The following is a 15,153-nucleotide window of genomic DNA, read 5'->3' on the forward strand; positions in this document are numbered from 1 at the left end:
TTTTGCCATTGGCAGGGATAACCCTATGGCATGTGTCTTTAGACTTGAAATTACCCATGATAATGCAGATCCTTTCTGCATATGAAGGAGCTGCTTATCTAGGTCCTTCCCCTGATTTGGCCACAGTTGCAGACTCCCTGGCAGCAGGACCCATCACTGAACCAGGGGTACTCTATGCCTCCCCTTTCAATTCGTGAGTAATGACAGCAGATAGATAACATCACACCCTGTGCAAAGGGCCGGTCCCTTCTGCCTTTCACCAGCTGGTGCTTCACTGGAGGCCCATCTTTTTCCTTTTTCGCTTGGAGAGTGTATATTAAAAAAAAAAAGAAATCCCAACACTTTAATAGATCCAGATTTATGTCAAACTGAAGGTGATATCCCAGCATGTTAGGACTTTATGGAAAATGTTTGCATGCAATTTTTACTGGATTTCTTTTTCTATACAAGTGGAAGGGAGGCTTATGAAAGAGTTTCCACATATTATTATACAGAGCAACTTGTTTATCAGTTTGTTATTCAAAATCTTCATTAGACACTCAACAGCTAATTTAGACTCCTGAAAACCACAAGTGGTCTGCAGCTTTTGAACCTCAGGCTGCTTTCTCACTTGAAGCACTTGTTTATGTGATACGTATAATGAAGTTTGCAATGGAAACTACAATCCCAGAAGATCTTCCTTCCAAGAGCTAATGGGATTTATAATTCCTATTTTCACATGCCACGTTTATACACTAGATACACATGAGCACAGTTTCTAGCTCTTTATTTCCAGCTTTTTACATCAGCTGTATGTTTTCACCTCCATTTTTTTTCCCCACTAGGAGAACTTCTCTGTGCTTATTAAGTAGATGCATCTCATCTGTGAATATAAAGTAAGGCAGAAAACAAGTAGAGATAATAAATGACTTCCACTGGTCTCCATCAAATCTAGTGCCTTACGGTACATCCATATTCCATAGAATTTGAGCCATGCTCTTCTGGAAAAAGAAAATGAAGGCGGCTGCTCAGCTTGCCTATAAGGAACGGGGCGGGGGGGTTGTTGTGTGTGTGCCAGAAAGTCTCAACCTGAGAAGGAGAGTCTCTTAGCTGTGACTAAAGGATGGAAATATCTGCTAGCAGGTCAAACTGAATGCAAAATCCTGTTAAAACTCAAAAGGAGCACTGAGATACACGACCCAAGCAGCAGAAGGACAGGGGCCTGTGATGGGGAAACCAGGACAGTGCTGGCCTGGGGATGATCTTGCAGTGGTTTTTAGGGCAAACAGTGAGCAGACAGCCATCATTTTGCCAAGAATCATCCTGAAGTTTAAACTAAAAGGGAACATTGTTGACTGGTGATGAGAACAGGATAAGAGCATCTGAAAACTTTAGCCTATCAATTACTTGAAGAGAAAAACACATTTGTATAAGAAAATGTGTACAACACTTGGGCTAAGTGAAGGTGGACACACATCTTCCCTCCAAAGTGGTGAGGACAGCATAACTATTTTTTTTCATAAATAAGTCAAAACCTCTGCCTGGGAAGCAAGTTATGGCATCATATAAGCTCAGCTAATTGAGAGAAGTCAAGGTGTGAGGGCACTGGTCCCAGACTAGTACTGAGGACCTGCTGGAGACCGAAAGCATTCAGGTAAGATGCAGTAACAAGCCCCTCCCCACTGCATGTGTCACCTTTTGAGGACAAGGGAAGGGAACAGCGAAGTGCCCCAAGTGATCAGGTGAGACATGGTTCGTATTTGCTAACATTGGCGCAGTGGAAAACTGGAAGAAGGTATGAGAATGGTGACACCACCCTCCCTCAAGAGTGTGGCCCTGCCAGATTAATGTGCTTCCTTGCTCCTATTGCAAAGATGGAAAAAGAAGTCTCTATATCCAGGGAAGAGGCACTCATACTCATTTTTTGAGTCAGGTGGGCTAGTACCGTAGGAACAGAGGCTGCAACTGCTATTTGCTATCTCCCATATCCCTCCCTGTGTTCAAAGAAGCTCCAGGAGAACTTAATTTATGAATTTTGGTCAAATTAAGTGGCTAGTTTTGAACACATTAAAAAAAAATAAATTGGATTAAGAACATGAATTTGTTTCAGAAATGGTTAGGTTTTAAAAGTATGTTTTTTAAAAAAAAACCTTCAGTTAATTTTAAAAATTCAAATTTATAACTGCCCTAGTATGTACTAACACTCGATAAAGGGTGATTAAGAACTTCCCCTCACAACAGCATTAGTTTTCATACCAAACAGTCTTGTCAAGAACCCACAAACCTGAACTTTTCCTTTCAGATTCAAGTACTTTTTTTTCTTCTTTTTCTTGTTCAGTCATCAAACCAGGAGGAAGAACCCCAATCCATTATCAATTCCACCCAGACGGTAGGCAGCAGATGATGACCCATTGTATGAGAGACTCTGCCTTGTGTGATGCTGACTGTGCAGAGGAGGTGAGTGATGAATAGACAAACCAGACCCACATCCAACTTTTCCTTGCTTCTTCCCCTACCCCTTCTGTTGATCAGGTCCTGTCACTCAAATCATATGCTTTCCCACACCAAAAGCAGTTTCCAAAATACTGTTTAGCTGTTGCTTCAGCTGTATCACTTTTATTTACAGCCTTTCTTTTAATCATCATGCCAAGTGCATAGCATACTGCACGGCACAGGCAGCGCAGTCACTATTCAGTCCTACAGTCCTAGGGGAAGTGCTATAAATTTAAGACGGGCCATCTCCCGGCATGTCAGCCATTTACCTTTGTAGAGAATTTCTACTGAACACGCCTTTGACAAACCTCTGTTCTCCTTCCCTTTTCTTGGATTATGAGTATAATAAAACACACCCTGTGACGTTAATGGTCTTGTAATATTGGTCGAACTATTTGGATGCTAGGAGACACCGTAACAGAGATCATTTGTTCAAACAATGTATTGGATTACAGGATTCTTTTTGCTTTTTGTTTTGCTTTTCTCTGCATGACCCATTTGTACACTGAATGAAGTAGGAGCTTGCTTAATACAGCTGTTCAGTGTTTTATCTCACCTTCATTGCCTTGTCTAACCACACTGTATCTCTGTTCTTCCGTGACAGGAGACAGGAGAATTATTGCTTCTCCTGCACTTTTCTGCACCCTTACACTAGAACGTCAGGTGTTAGGGGACTTTCTCTCCCTTTTTACAGGTGGAGAATCAAGAGAAATTGAAATGTCAGACCATCCATTCATTGCATGGTCAGCTTCCGACAGGTAGGATTGCTCCTTTTAGAGCACTTACATTATACAAACTTGATATAATTATATAGTTCTATAGCAACAGATGTACTGGGGACATGGTGACACTTGAACTAATTCAGATATTCTAGGCAAACTAGTAGTGCTGGAAGAGCCACAAAGGATTGCAGTATTTGCATTATGCAAGTGAGTGCCATCCCTCTTGTAGCCCAGTGCCACATCATCTAGGCATGACCTCTAGCTTTGAAGCCCAGTTCCTAGCTATTTAAAAGTGGTGGGTTTGAGTGTTAAGTGCTTTTGTAAGTCTTACATCAGAAAATAGGGGGTATAAATTAAAGGATTTCTCTGCACAGCAAAATGAGGTGTGTCAGCTTTTGCACAAACAAGTTAGTACAGCTAAAGCCATGGATGAAGGAGACTCAAGTAGGCTTTGCAATATGTCACCCAGGGAAGGGCCCAGGTGACCGTGGATGCTCACTGGTTATGGCCCACGCACACAGCCAAAGCTTTTTATTTATGGTTCTGTTTATGGCTTGCAGGAGCAAATACACCACATTTACTAAGCAGTTATGCAGGGTGATTCTAAAATGAGGCCACTCTTTGTCAGTTCCTAAGAGCCGGCACAGTCTCAAAGCAGTGATTCAGATGGGAGCTCAGTGCATGGAGGCAGCTGCTTGCCTCATGTCAGCCTTTCATTGCCATCAAGCTCCCTCTCAGAGAGGCTTAGAACATGGCTTTTGCGAGATTTCCCCCTTAAAACTGCATCTTCCCGCTAAGAAAGGCAACATGATTTATGGACTTTTCTTCCAGAAGCTGTCACTGGCAACAGTAAATTGTAGAGGATGAAACTCTTTCTCTCCATGTCAGCTACAAAAGGTCAAATCAATGCCCCTTCTCTACGTGTCTTACTTCTCCTTTGTGGCCCCTTTTGGCATGGTCCCTCTCTCTAGTCTTTCTTTCCTTGGTGCCCCATCCTGTCCCACCCTTTTCCTCTTCTGCTTCCCTCAGCCTTTGAAGGCTCCTGCTCCTCTGGATGCTCCCGCAGGACCTCACCGCGGCTCTGCCAACACTTCGTGCAACACTTGTGCCCAAACACATTAGAAAGTAAATCAACATTTCAAGTTGCTACAGACTTGGGCATAAAGTCCAGAGAGAGTGGTTTCTCTCTTGCTGTCTCCAAGATCAAAAATCAAAACGATTGATTCTCCTGCAAACAGAGCCTGAGAGCCCCAGCAATCTCTCTGATAAGGCAAAGTACAATTAGTCCCACAGCAAACACAGGGCACGGAGACCAAGTGAGGCCACACAGGGCATGAAAAGCAAATAGTCCAACTGCTGACGTGATAAAAGCTTACAGTTGATAGCACCTGAAAAGGCCTTACTTCTTCCAGTGAACACCAGATATTTATTATGAAGTCTGATCTGGGTTTGAAGGCAACTATTTTTTAGCCCCCCAAATTACAAATGTGTGAAGCTTTGAAGCCGGGTATACTGTTTATGCCAGCTGAACATCTTGGGAGAGACCGGTGTCATACACGTGAAATTCAGAGGATTCAGAATTTCTTTGCCTTTTTTCCTTTCATTCAGCCTTACTTTTTGGTAGAACAGAGAATGGAAAGCACCATTTTTGAAAGCAACAAACCCTAATACAGCCATAAAGGGTTTATACTCTGCAGTCTTTAGAAGGAAGTATTGGCTGTTAAGGTCTGCATACAGGTGGCCAGCCCTGAGGCTGAACTAATAGGAAAACAATACGGAAAAAAGCCAAACATTGCAGAGGATGGAAGGAGAAAAGCAGCTGGCCAGCCACACCTGGGACTGCACTAATCAAACAGGAACTGGAAAAAACTACCAGGCATTTCAGGGAGTGAAATAGGAGCATTGGGAACTGCCTTTAGGTGAAACCTCAAGAGATAGGGAGATGCTGGTTTATTGGCTGTCACTGAGGCCAAATCAGCAAAGCTGGGGCCCATGGGGAAAGATTAAATAGAGGCAGGTTGGTTATTTGGGAAAGGAAAAGGTGAAAAAGGATTGCTATGTAAAACAACCCATGTGACTGGGGCTCTGTGGGTTACCTGTCAAACATCCATGCAGCTGATAACACAGCCTGGAGCAGGACAATAAACCTGGTTTTGTAACCATACTGTGCGCATCTGGCTTGCTTCCCTTGTCAGGGGGTGTCCTTGAATGTCAACCTGGAAGGTGCTGGAGGATGGACTGAACACCATTTGAACATCAGCGGTCCTAATCAATCTTCCTAACATACACCCAACTTTATTTTGTTTATTTATTTTCATTTTCATGAAGATTTAGTGCAAGAAGTGTTTAGAAGTAGCTGATGTTATTGCAGACTACTGGTCTAAGCCTGTTTACTCTCTTCTGCCACATTGTCCTTTGTGGCAGCCCTTTGCTGAGCATAGCCACGAGGGAGATGTCCGTGCTCCAGCAACACCTTGGCGTTCCGGCCATACCCTGTCCCACTTGTTTTCCTTCATTAATATACTGCTCACAGAAGGTTGAGGGACTTGCCAAAACTGGGCACTTCCTGGAGCTGTTTCCCTCAGTAAAGCGATACTCAGGAGCTTGTGTCAGTCTGTCTTGTGTCTGCACCCTTGTCCTCTTTCCACACTCGTGTGCTCCTCTCCACAGTATTCCCTGTCAAATACTTTCCCTGGTTAGCAGACCAGAAATGAAACTTCAGCAATACAGAGAACTCCTGGGGGTGCAGGCAGTGATCAGTCTCTACTTGAGCCAGTGGATCCCTCTGTTAATTCACCCATGAAGAAGGTTTGGGAGAGGGGAAAAAAAAAAAAAAAAAATCTATTGCATCAAAAAAATTGATGCGTTTGTAGCTGACAACCAGCTGAGGATAAAATCAGAAGCAAAAGCTCTGGCAGACTGCAGCCATGCAGTGCAATCCTTCCCAATCCAGTTATGCAAAGGGTGGTTTGGCAAATCAAACACACAAAAGCTGCAATTCTGCATGTCTCAGGCAATTCCCTCAGCGAAGTTTGGTGCGACAGTAAAAAAAAAGAAGATAACTCCCTGACTCCTCTGCCAGGCGTGCTCGGTGCAAGGTGCCGCAGAGGGCCTTGCGGGCAGAGAGGAGAGCCTCGCCAACATCATGGCTTCCTTCGAGCCGTAGGTGCCCTCAGCTGAGGCTGTGCGAGATGTAGGCAGGGCATGAGCCCCCCTTGAGGAAAACGTACCAAAGAGAAGGGCTACAGGCAGGTGGAGGCCTGTAACTGCAACTACAGGTCCCCAAACCCTACTTGTGTACCGGGCACCTCCAAAAAGGCTCAAACCCCTATTCCAATTGGATTTTTCCATCGTGCCCTGTGTTGGGCCCTCAGGAGCAGCACCGGAGCCTGGGCTCGGCGCTTTCCCATGAGAGAACACCCTCAGCCAGGCTGTTGTGACAGACCGTGGGCCAAAAGACATACACTTTCTCCAAAAAACAAGAGAAGGGTCCTGTCCACAGCTCTTGCTTCTCTGGTGTGCTCAGGTCCTGTGCCTCCTGTCCATAGCTATAGCTCCTGCCTGGCTGGGGGGTCAAGCAGAGCCTCAGCACACATCCACACACTCCACAAGCCACTGCGTGGGCGAGGTTTTCATACCGGTTCAGACACAACCTGGCCAGGGTGTCTGCTCTTTTGTACACTCCTATGCCCCATCCCTAGATGATCTCCTTCTTCTCACAGGCTCTGCACATGTATCATGGCTTCTCATGTCCTACGTTTACGGGTTAGCACCAAGCAGGAAATACATTTCCTATGGGAGATTTTGTTCAACCTAAATTGAGCCAAGCACTGGCATTATGAGGAGATCGAATCATTACAGGTGTGTTTTAGGGTATCAACATATACCTCCACCTCCCCACAGGCTTGAGGGGATGTCCTCTTGCAAAAATCTCTTCCAAATAAGCATAGTAGGGTCACATGAGACTTCCAGTCTCGGACAGCCTACATTTTACTGAAGGTTGCTTCATTTTTTTGGAACTTCATCAGCATTCATCCCTAACCTCTAACACCCCACGGCAGTGAGCTGTTTGGCATTCGCTTGGCATCACAGCGGGGTAATTCCTTCCCCAGAGAAGTGTCCCCAGCAGCTGGGTGCCTAAAGGTGCCAGAGACTCACCACGAAGACACTTTTGCATGCTGATGGGTTTTAGAGCAGCCATTCACTCGGTGTACTGAGCAGGGAGAGAGGAAACAAGAGCCCAGGGGTCCCTGGAAAGGGGATGGAGCGGCAGGAGGTGGTCAGAGGAGAGCGAGGACAAGGGTGAAGGAAAGACTGGGAGGAGAAAGGAGTGGGCAGTCAAGTGGAAGGTAAGGAGGACTTATGGCAGTTATGGACTTAGGGCAGTGATATGGGTGACAGCTGGGATTTCATGAAGCATATGAAAGAATGACATGCTTTTTAGGCATTTTCAGTCTTTTCCGCTGCCGTGTGATAAGGGAAATGCAGCTGCAAGAAGGCATGTGGCTCAGATAAGAGGAGGCTCATAAACATATGGATGAGGTTTAAGCCCAGCTAGATCAAAGGAATATATTTGGCTATTCTCATAACAAGGGTTTTATCCTTGCCTTGCTATTTCCCCTCAGACAGGAAACTCATCCTTTAGTCCAGGGTGGTTCAGCCTTTTTTTCTAGGTCTCCAAACAGCACTTGTGAGAGTCTAAACAGAAAACTGATTTCCTGGCTTACACTTGCTCCTGGCACAGCCCTCTGATTTCTCTCTAGTCTCAGCTTCTCGCTCCCCAGCATCACCCTCAGTCCTTTACAGCTGCACCCACCCCCAGCAGCAGTTACATCTCCCCCCCAGCCCCTGCACCCCCAGATCAGGCCAGGATGCTCCAGAGCTCTGGTCCTGGGCTGGGGAAAGGTGCAGCGAGCAGGAGACGCACGCTTGGGTCTTACCTTTCTCCAGGAGCGAGGCCAGAGCTGTTGCACATACACGAATGCACTGACCTAGATAGGCTGCCTGCAAGGCTGCTAACACCTCCTGCACCCGCCAGCGCCGATAAAAGCCACCATCATTCTCTGCCGCAAGTCTTCACTCCATAGCTAAAGCTGCCAGGACTTGTTTTACCAGGTGTTTTTCCTGTGCATGCTGCTTAGATTTTTGCAATATCCCTTTTTAGCTAGCCTGACCCTCTGCAGAGGAGAAGTTCTTGCCCTTCAAACCACAGATCTTTCCCCACACAGCCACTGATTGCCATTACCTACCCCAGCTGCCTGGCCTCGGTTACAGGGAGAGCTGCCTGAGCACCAGAGGATACACTTTTTTCTTTAAGGAGCTCAGCAGATCACTCTGTGCCTGTTCACTCACATTTAATCCGGTAAAGTTAGCAAACATGTTTAACTAAAAGAAAATGACAACATCTTAAATATAGCATTGAGTGTGATTTGGGGGCATGATTTGGTCCATTGAGGAATAACTCCCCCTTTCGGGTAATATCTACTTTATCTGTTGCAAAAAAATACAGCTATGTTTACTCTCCATTGGTATTTGCCCAACAGACAATATTGTCTAGTTTTGAAAACCCATCAGGCTGTACAAAAGAGCTGCCAGATTCTTACTGAGCTGATGATTCCTTTTGTATCCTTGTTTTCCTTATCTTGGGATCCAAGCTGTCATCTTCAATTATTTTAAAATGAACTGCCGCATCTTATCTCTTTTAGAATATTTTATCCTCTGTTCACTCTTGTATTTCTTCCTTATTCACAACATTAAAAGGAATGAACTGTGGTTCTTCTTTGATTATTAGTGGTTTAGCTCATTGCTTCTTAAATTGGAGAAGCTTCTAAAAAACCAATTTATATTCAGCTTTCTTATTCTGGTTCTCTGGTGTAAGTGTCCTTCCTGGCTGCTCAGCTCTTTCCAGCAGACTTTTCTCCTCTGCTGGGTGATGAAATGCCACATCCTCCAGTTTGCCTGGAATGTAACAGCTATGTGACACTGGAGAAGAAGGACTCCTAGAGACTAGAATAGGTGATAGACAAACCCACCTGCTCTGTCTGCATTACTCCACTTCTCCTGCCACATTAACCACAGGTCTAACATCGTGACCACTATGCCAGCCCAACCACCATGGCCCTTTCCACCCTGCTTGACACAGTTTTGGGTAATAACTGCAGTCTAGCTAGGCACAATAAATTTGTGCGTGGAGTTTGAGGTCTCCAGGCTATACTTCATTCCAAAGAAAAATACGGTATTTTCTCAGGTGCACCCTGCTCTGCAAGAAGGAGTGAATATGCCTATCAGTGTCCCTGAGTATACCCATCAGCGTACATCACTGTCACAGGGCTTGGATATGGTCTGCGGAGTCGGGACAAACACCAAAGGGAGTGGCAATTAGGATATGTCGTGGTTTAACCCCAGCCAGCAACTAAGCACCACGCAGCCGCTCACTCCCTCCCCCCCCCACCCAGTGGGATGGGGGAGAAAATCGGGAAAAGAAGTAAAACTTGTGGGTTGAGATAAGAACAATTTAATAGAACAGAAAAGAAGAAACTAATAATGATAATGATAACACTAATAAAATGACAACAGCAATAATGAAAGGATTGGAATGTACAAATGATGCACAGTGCAATTGCTCACCACCCGCCGACCGGCACCCAGCTAGTCCCCGAGCGGCGATTCCCCACCCCCACTCCCTCCAGTTCCTATACTGGATGGGACGTCACATGGTATGGAATACCCCGTTGGCCAGTTTGGGTCAGCTGCCCTGGCTGTGTCCTGTGCCAACTTCTTGTGCCCCTCCAGCTTTCTCGCTGGCTGGGCATGAGAAGCTGAAAAATCCTTGACTTTAGGGTAAACATTACTTAGCAACAACTGAAAACATCAGTGTTATCAACATTCTTCTCATACTAAACTCAAAACATAGCACTGCACCAGCTACTAGGAAGACAGTTAACTCTATCCCAGCTGAAACCAGGACAGATAAAATTCCAAGACCCCTTGCTGTGAGTGGCATGAAGGGACTGAGGCTCTTTTTTAGCTCTTTAAAGTGTTTGTGAGATGTATGTACAAGCTTTCCTAGCCCCTTGGCATCTGAATATTCTTAGATTTCCAGGGCTTTCCCCCGCTAACCCCACCCGTGACAGGGTGGGCCCCACGTCACGGCTGCAGTACGGCCGGCCAGCATCAGCAGCCGCTCGCTGGTCACAGCTGCAGCCTGGGAGAGGGGAAAGGTGCTGCAGGTCGTGGAGCTCTCTGTGGGGACTGAGGGACATTTTCGAAGGTGACTTTGGCATGTAGGTGCTTCTTTAGAAAACAGGCAGGTGCTCTAAAAGGGTGACTGACAGAGCTCTGAGTGGGAGCGGGGAAATTGTGACACTTAGAAACTGGCTTTTCTTTAAGATTATTTTAATTGTGGCCTCTTATTCACAAAAATCAAAGCCTGGTCTATACAAATTAGTCCCACCATAGCATGGACAGTATGTAGATGAATGCCTAGGTAGCTACATTTCTATTTGTTCGGTACAACACATGCTTCTAGTGATCAATAAAATACAAATTTGGAAAAGTGCAGATTGAGTGAAATAATAGGTTTTTAGCATTCTGATTATCACAGGCAGAATGTAATGAAGTAGCTCCATGCCAAAACACTCAATCTGACATTTTATAATGTATGAGTGCTCCTGTCAGGAAGCATTTATTTAATATTTTATCATATTAGGCTTAAAATTAAGAAATATTCTGTACAGAATTACAATCACATGAACTTGCGAATACAAGAGGGTAGGTAAAAGCTGGGACACACAGATACAGAGTAGAAGTGGACCAAGTATACGGATTAGTAAGAAGCGAGGATGTGACACTGGGCAAGAAGCTGCACCGATACAGACATGGAATTAATTAGAAGTGCCCCAAAGAGTGGTGTACAGCACCCAGCAAAGCAACCAGAGCTCCACACCGGAGAGCAGAACGGTAACTGGCATCAGAGCAGAAGCTGAAATGAAAGCTGACAGTGGAACAAATGTTGGTCGGTAAAACACAGGCTGATTATATACCAGTTAGCATTGATTCGGGTGCCAAGAATAACAGCAGGCACTGGAACAGAGTGGGGGAGTGTGAGGCACTGAGAAAGAGCTCAGCACAACAGGGCAGGAGATGATTAAACAAACAAACCAACAAACAAACAAACAACCCCCCACCCCGAGGAGGACATGATTAAAGCGGCACGGCACGAACAGGGAGCTGCAGCCGCCTTCTGTGGGAAGCAAATTCTGCGGTGAGCTGGCAGACCTGGAAAGCCAGCAAACGGCAGCTTGAAATTACTGGGGGAAAATGAATCGGTGCTAGCTGTTAGCCAGCATATGCTTGACCTTTCTGAGAAAACTGGCATAAGTGTTTTTATTAATGACGATGGCAGGGAGATGGGCTGGCGTGGAAGGAGGTTTGATTTCCGGACCATCTGCGATCCCGCCTGCCGAGCGATGGTGAGGCCGGCGGCCGCTGGCCAGCCCTGGCCCAGGACAGCGTCCCTTCTCACAGGCAAGGGAAGGGAAGGCGAGACCGGCTCATCCGCACTTCTCTTGTGCAGAGGGTCTCATTTAGCTCTTGAGCCCTGGCATTTGGATTTGGGGACCTGTTGGAAGTCGTCGTGCGAACGAAAGGCACTGTTGGCCTGGGGAGCGGCACGTCCAGGCTCTGTGTGACCACCTCTTACTGGGAGAATGGGGAGGATAACGAGCAGAAACACCCAATAGCTTAAACCATGTCAGAGCTTGTATTTCGTGATACATAAAGCCAGCGTTTCTGTATCCATCAAGCCATTTCCTTTTTCTTTCAAGCATACGCGGCAAGTATTTTTCATGTCCTTCATCTTTTTCATTAGGCAGATAACAAAACCCATCTTGTTCACTGAAAAGAATTGGAAAATGTGATCATAGAAATAGCTGGTTATTATGTACAAATGCATACAGACAGAGAGTGCTGCGAAAAGGGTTATTCCGGTCAATAGCATAGATTGGTTGGCCCCATCTCTACAGAAATATTTAGTACAGTGACTCACAAGGATTTGTTTGCAAAGATGGGATGTACTGCAAGAATTATAAACAGCGTAAGGACTTGGGTGAAAAGGACAGTATAAGAAGATTAATTGGTAGGGATATTAGCAGCACATAGAGGTATCTCAAATTGCAAATTAGCCCTTTTCCCTTCATGCCTACAGTGCAAAACAAGGCCTGTGTTTATAATAGATGACTGGATTATTTTGTAGGAAGAATTAGGTAGCCCTGGGGCTAGTAAAAGTATGAAATGTGATGGCAAAAAAAAAGTGTGGCATAATTCACCTGGGGTCAAAGGATAAGGCCTGTTGCCATGTGATGAGATGTTATCAAGGGATGCTGGGGAGGAGGGTGATCCGGGTGCAGTGCAAAATGATACGCTGCTGCTCAGCCTCCTGCGCTCGACAGCCGGGGAGGAGGTGGATCCAGGAGGTGTCAGGTGAAATGTTTTTCCACAGCAGCAGGGAAGGCCCTGGCAGAATCATTTCCATTCAGATAAAGGCTGCTACAAGATCGACTGGGTATACACTGACCCTGAAAGAATTTGGGTTGGAAAGAAGAAGAAGATATTTAATTTTAAGAAATAAAGTGCCAGAGCAGCCTTTGAGCAGGGATGCTGGGAGAAGGTATCTGACTGATACAGGATAATATCGGATTAGGTTACGGAAGAGATTGTGTGAACACGGGGATGGTTCTCTGTTTTGGAAATGGTGGTGTAAGATGTGGGGTTTCAATTCCTTTCACATTATTGAGCGTTCCACTTGAAAGGGGACTTAGTCCCATGCGTTTGGGACACTAGATTTAGCCGTTCAGTCCCATACTAGGCCAGTTGCCTGGTTATCCCCAGGCTCCAGGACAGATTTTTCTCTTTCTTGCTTGATGCTGTTCATTTTGGTTTTAGTTTCTACTCTTCTCTGGGGCACCAGAGCCGTTGCAGGCAGCAACAGGGTGTTGGTCAGGGTGCGTGGATGCCTCAGTGGTACAGAGACCCATTTTTAGGCAGCCGACCGGTTTGTCCCCTCCCCGACCCCAGAGTGGCCCAGGTCAGCTGAGACTACACTACCATTTTGCTTGCTCTTTTCCATGAGATTTTAAGTTGCATGAGATGTGATGGGGGGAGACTCATGTTTGGCAGCTGACAGGATGAAACTGAAGAAAAGAGCGTGATGAAGAAAGGCATTGCCATCTGCAGTTGAGAAGTCCTTGCAACTGACGGACTTTTTCCTCTGAACTGGACTGAGTCCAGTCCTGCAAATGTTTCACACATCAGTACATCTGGCTTGGGAGAGACCCTCTGCTTTTGGGGAAAATTTACCTACAAACCCACAAGTATTTGTAAAGTGGGGCTTTCAGCCTGTACCCTTCCCAAGCTGAAAGCTCATCCAGGCTTTCTTGTTTTATTGCAACAGAACAAAATCCTATTAAGTGACAACAAATAGAAAATATTGCATATAAATACCCTAAGAGGTAACAACCCATTTAAACGTAACCAAAGGAGCTGTTATTTAAAGTGCATATTTTTTACCCAGGAATATTTCCCAGCTGCTAATCCGCAGCATAAATGGGCATGAAGTCTTTTTTCTTCAGCAGGAGCACTGTTTACCCAAAACCTCCTTCAGAACCAGTCTCGCTCAGCCATTGAACACACTGGATGCATTTAGACTAAAGCATTTGACAGCAGCATCTCTCAGAGGACTGATAACAGAGTAAGACTTAAGCCTGTTAAAAACATATACTGCTCTGCTGTGGCTTTAATACATACCTATAGCCGATATGAAGCCTAAGTCTCCATTTGTTTTGTTTGTCCCTCTAGGTGACAAATATTTACCCAGCACCTCCCAGCCTGTCACAAACATTTTCCTGTTATCCATTTAGCTGGGCTTCAGATGAAACAGTATCATACAGGAGAAGAGCTGTTACTGACACGGCTTGTGCGCAGCATTAAAGTTTGGATGCAAAATAGGCCAAATTTATGTTAAAATTGCTAAGCTCCCATGGGAGCGTGTACCATGGCTGCTGCGTGGGGGCGAGAATATGAATTGAATCTAAGCAAGAGAGGAACAGAAATTCACATTCCAGCTCACTGCCTGTTCTTGCTTCTTCATAGTCTTTCAGAGACCAGTTTGTCATTAAGGAGCTGAATCTGGGCTCTTGGGATTGAGGGAGAAATCTGAGGTCTCATACACGCTTCTGATTCTCAGATAAATTGTGTGTGTCAATACTTTCATCTCTAGTAAAGCAGTAGCACAAATATGAAGGGGACATAATCTGGCTGCATTTCTAGAGCATGATAGAGCCATGGTCTAGCAGCAGCAGGGTTTATAAAATCAATAGACAAGATAAACTTGATTCCTTTTGAGACAGGTGCAAAACTACTGGCTGAAATTGGAGCGGTAATTCCTTGTATTATTCAACACATGGGTTTTCTACTGATTTTATATCTCACACCTCATGACAAGCAAGGGGTTATTAAAATGCCAAATTGACCTCAGGGAATGCCCCACAGATCTGCCAACCTGATGGCGTTAGGACACCATCATCTTGCTGCTGCAACGCCTCTAAAAAATCATTTAAAAATAAGCTTGGATTGCACTCAAGAAGGGTGGTACCCCCTGGATTACACGATGACTGCAAAGTGTAACAGTGATAGAAAGGCAGAAAAATAGCAGAAGCAAATGGTTGTGTTTGGCCATCCCACTCAGTCAGTTTGGTGCATACACATCCTCTTTTTTCTTGGGATGCAGCTAAATGACCTTCCTGGGGTCTTGCTGAACTAGGATTCTATGCTTTCCATTTATTCCTGCTTCTCTGCTCTGGCTATTCTCTCTGGGAGTTTCACCCAGGCTTACATCTTGCAGCTGGGGAAGAAAGTCCTGGGTAACTATTTGCCCAGTGGATCTACTTTTGTTCAAGCATTC

This window comes from Aquila chrysaetos, chromosome 13, assembly GCF_900496995.4.
Source record: "Aquila chrysaetos chrysaetos chromosome 13, bAquChr1.4, whole genome shotgun sequence".
In the NCBI taxonomy this organism is placed as follows: domain Eukaryota; kingdom Metazoa; phylum Chordata; class Aves; order Accipitriformes; family Accipitridae; genus Aquila; species Aquila chrysaetos.